The sequence below is a fragment of the Triticum aestivum genome, chromosome 4A, assembly GCF_018294505.1.
Source record: "Triticum aestivum cultivar Chinese Spring chromosome 4A, IWGSC CS RefSeq v2.1, whole genome shotgun sequence".
NCBI lineage: Eukaryota > Viridiplantae > Streptophyta > Magnoliopsida > Poales > Poaceae > Triticum > Triticum aestivum.
Window position 1 is genome coordinate 457823526 of NC_057803.1, and position 4802 is coordinate 457828327.

The 4802-nt window shown below is 40.9% G+C and overlaps 1 long non-coding RNA gene across 1 annotated transcript; it reads left to right on the forward strand.

The window, feature by feature from the left end:
• Window positions 1-924: 924 nt before the first annotated feature.
• LOC123082081 (uncharacterized) lies at window positions 925-3866 on the forward strand. The gene is made up of 3 exons (XR_006438936.1): window positions 925-2220; window positions 2360-2524; window positions 3515-3866. It is a non-coding gene; the product is annotated as an uncharacterized lncRNA (long non-coding RNA).
• Window positions 3867-4802: the final 936 nt, after the last annotated feature.

Genomic DNA, 4802 nt, shown 5'->3' on the forward strand with positions numbered 1-4802 from the left:
GTTCTAGGTAAAGCGAACATTAAGCATGCGTAGAGTTGTATCGGTGGTCGATAGAACTTGAGGAAATATTTTTTCTACCTTTAGCTCCTCTTTGGGTTCGACACTCTTACTTATCGAAAACTGTTGTGATCCCCTATACTTGTGGGTTATCAATCGCTCTGGCCAAGGGCAACGCTTCAGAATGATCTCGAGTCTCTGATGACTTGACTTAATGAAGTCCCCGGTCGAGTGCAGGAATGGAAGAAGTCCTCTGCCCGATGCGGTGCTGATGTGGCTCCGTCTCTGGTCAGGGGCCACTGCAAAGAAGCTCGAGAAGAGAAGCTGGCGGCGATCAAGGTCACCAACACCAAAAGGCACGACTTTCAATCCTTCATGGAGACTTTCATTGCTGCTGCCACTCAGATCACAGACGGGATTGATTTGGACGAGTTCGTCGAGCCTGCAAGCCCTCCTCCTGCTGAGTGAACAAACTTGATACGTGAACTTGCTTTAAATTTGCCTCGGAATGATTTTTGTAACCGTTAAACTCCTTCGGGCCTGATGCCCGAGTACTTTTATCTTCGTCCTGAAACTTTTGAGGTTTTATCCGAACTTGGTTTATCTTCTGCATGTGCTTGCATTTGCCTTCGAGTGGAACTTATTCTTCACTCAGAATTTAAATACATTATAACCGAGCACCTTTCCATCCCTCTCATGCTATTAGCATTTCCAGCCTTTGGATCATCAGTTTCGGACTCTTTTGGCCATCAGATTTCCTCTCAATCCCGCGTCGCATTGCTTCGTTCGTGCAATAGTTTTTCTGGGTCGCTGCTCCCAAAACAAAATCGGATCATTATGGTTGATAGGCCAGGAAGCCCAGCTAAACCCATCGGCCTGTAAGTGCGCATCGGCGCTGTAGGGGGACTCCACACTGCCTGAATCGTTCGCTTTCCTCCCGACCTATCGTCTTTCCCAGTGTGATGGCGGCGGCGACTATGGGCGATGCCCAAACCCAACCCCTCCCAACACCCAGATTTGCCAATGCACTTGTCCGATCAACCTCCATCTATCCCGCGATGAAAAGAAATACCCCCAGCTGATGTAGTCTCCTCTCCCATCCTCATTACCGGCAGCGAACATGGAGTGACTGACGATTAAATTTTCCTAGGTGAGGAGGTGGGACTTACCATCAAAGTGCGGCGCCCTCTGCATAATCCCCTCATCGTCAACCACGCCTCTACCTCTGCTACCTGCCCCACCATTGCGATGGTGATGACAACCCTGATGGTTCACATCGACCAGGTAAAGCGTGCCCTTCTCTCGAATTTGACCCTTCCCAGTACTTTCTTGGTTTCAGGGCACTCTTGGTGGGCAACATCTATAGCGTCCTCTTATCCTTGCTTGCTGAACATGGGACTGGTCCTCTAGCCTGATAGTCACCAATCCAGCACAACAATTCCTCCCTTCCTCACCGAGGCCTGGAATAAGACAAATCTTGGTTCATTTAAGAGTGACCGACTCCTCTAGCCTGAAAGTGTAGCCAATTGCCGGTTAGCTGAGTATCTGGTTATTTGAGTAGAACATCTATGTTTCTCTTCTTCATGTAGACCCGTTTAATTTGATATTACTGACAGAAAAATGTAAAATCATTGCCTACATTCCCGAAATTCATCTCATTTCATGGTTTATTCTTCGAGGGCATCCAGAACAGATGCATTACTTTTTCAGTTCTCTAGTACGTAGTTATATTTGCAAATGAACAACATTTTCTTTGTATGTATGCAAGCTTACTACTGCCCCCGATTTGTTCTATTTAATTTTAAAGCATAACAGTTTTTGCATATTACTAATATTGACAACAAGAATGCTCAAGAATGATTTGAATTTCGTAGTATTATAAATCCATGTCTTCTTCCAGCAGGTAAGTATATACAATGGCTACAGTGGCATGTTAAAGTTCCAATAATTCAATTTATAAATTGTTGTGTTCTAACTATTATTCTGGTGCAAAGCTAATTTGGAAATAATGTGGAAGTCTTGCATGGGTAGTTTTAGGGTGCAAATCCCTAAAATTGTCCTTGGACACGCTGCACCAAAACAATTTGATTCATTGATGTTACATGAGCATTGCTATCTCTAATCACCCCTATGTCATTTCTCCATGCTCCCCTGAAAGTAAGAGGTGGAGGATAACATACATTCAGTAGCATGTTCCACTTACCCTACCGCGGCACTGGTCAGGTAGTCCAATCCACTATCAAACAGAAGGTCATGTTATTTCAGCTTCTATTTCACTGTCTTGATGTTCTGCAATTTCCTCGCCTTTTTTGTTCTGTTGATATGGATTCCTGATCCATTATCTCTTTTTAATTTGTTGCAGAACATGTGCTTTTGTCAATGGCTGAGGAGTAGCATGCTCCATTGTATGCATTTTCTAACATAAAAGATGCGATCTGGCTGAGGAACTTGACAGGAATAACTAATTAACTACAGGGTCCAACTGCTGGATGGAACCTTCAACGACAGGAGTTGATCCGAATAAAAGGTATCGTGGAATGATTACCCCTTATGTTTCTATCTTTGTATAAAGTTTTATGTGTTTCTACTGTTCATACTAATTCGCTTGATGTGGTTCAATCCTAAAAATATTGGGGAATGTGTTTATTGCTACATATATTTAATCTCTTACACATAATATGCCGAGAAACGACTCTCTCGGAGGGCTATTATCATGCCTTGAAGATGTCATGAGTGCAGTTTCATAACCATACTGAATTCTGAATAATTATACTATTCCTTATATATATGCTTCAGGAGAAATTCTACATTCATGCTATCAACTATATACTCAGAGTTCAGGGGTCACTGATGTAGCCCAATGTGGCAATATATACATGTATATCTGTCATTTTTTATTTGCAAACTACAAGATGCATCATACATGGTTTTATGAAACTTTCGTAATTTGCTTTAAGGCATACTTTGTAAAGGTTATTACAAACCAATGATCTGTGCATGACGCTAGCAATACAAAAGCAGACTCGACTTGATCTAGAGCCATAGCACCGTTAAAAAAAACTTGGTCCCTAGCATGGGAAACAAAAAGCATGTAATGTGATTGTAACCACGTGGGTAGAGTAGCAACATAATTTTAGCTATAAATTTATATTTTTAGTATCATAGGACATGTCAAATGCATCTTTGTTTGAGTTTATGTACGTCAATGTTTATCCGCACAATTTTTTTCTTTATGCTCCAAATTGCTGATAATACCGTGTGATGGCAAAAGTGGTAAGATAGTTAGAATATGCAAAGTTTGAAAACATTTGCTATGAATGAAACTTCGGTCCTCTCTAGAACTATTTCTGATTGTTCCATCTTTTTTACAACCAAAGTGTATGCTACCAATTTTCTCAGCAAAGCGCACCCCAAATGTGACTGGAATCTTAAGACCGTGATTATTTATGTTGACGTCCTTTTGTTCACTATGATTTGGTATTAGTGTTGATGTTATTTTGTGTCTTTGGATTCACAGCAATGCAGTGAGCTATAATTCAGAGGTCAAGCTATGATGCTTTGTGCGTTTCTAGAATGGACTGTACTGGCATAGCTGCACAGGTCTGGTACGCTTCATGATGGCTGATAAATAGTAAATTCCAATGCAGAGAATGCATGTACTATCTTACATGGCACCAAAATATGTTCTTGATATTGCTTGCATCCTCATATTATTGACCTAAGTTTAAGTTAACATCTACTCAGACATTATGTTGATTATTATTGATTGTTACCTGAGTGGTATTTTGTAATTATTTGTACTGTAGCAAATTTATCAAACAAATCTTCTTCCCTTTGTATATGTCTCGGCACTGGCACTGCACTCTTTTAATCTTATATATAGTGTTACTATTCATCAACCAGGGTGCACAATAAGTTATTCTATCATGCAATTTTGCACTAGCTAGACAATTTGTTTCCTTGCATGTGTGAGTGTAAACATAATATTCTATCTTGTATTTCTGATCACTATATTTCCATCTTTCCATATACTCTTTTATCCAATTATGCATCTTTCCATATACTCTTTTACTTGGTTTAGCCATCACTTCAAAGCTTCTGATCATATAATTCATTTATATGTGGCACTATAAATCGAACTTTGTATATTTTCTCGGGATTTGCACAATCCATGAAAATTTCACTTCTATGTTTTTTCTTCATATATATGGAAATTGCTTATCATTCTATCATGTAATGATAGACTAACACGGAAAATTCAGAACTTGGACGCAAATAAGTATTGGCAAATTACAATTCACAACTTGCATTGCAAATGTACTAAAAATCACTCAAAATTCTATAATACCATTACTACTTTAACTTCAAGTGAAATAGCTTCACATATTTGCATCAAACCGTAGGATTAAACTTTAAAAATAGACGGGCGCAGCAACACGCGCCATCAATGATCTAGTATTTCTTGAGATGTAGCTCTGAGGGAGATACCCCAGTCAACCTATGCCTCACCATCCTTGCGGATAGGGATGGAGCGCACGTTGTGCTCGTGGCACAGCTCCGAGGAGAGAGTTACAGTCGACCTGCACCTCGTCGTCCTTGTGGATAGGGTTGGAGCGCACGTTGTACTTGTGGCGCGGCTCCGAGGAGAAGGTTGCAATCAACCTGCACCTCGTCATCCTTGCGGATAGGGATGGAGCGCACGTTGTACTTGTGGCGCAGCTCCGAGAAGAAGGTTGCAATCGACCTGCACCTTGTTATCCTTGCGGATAGGGATGGAGCGCATGTTGTACTTGTGGCGCAACTCT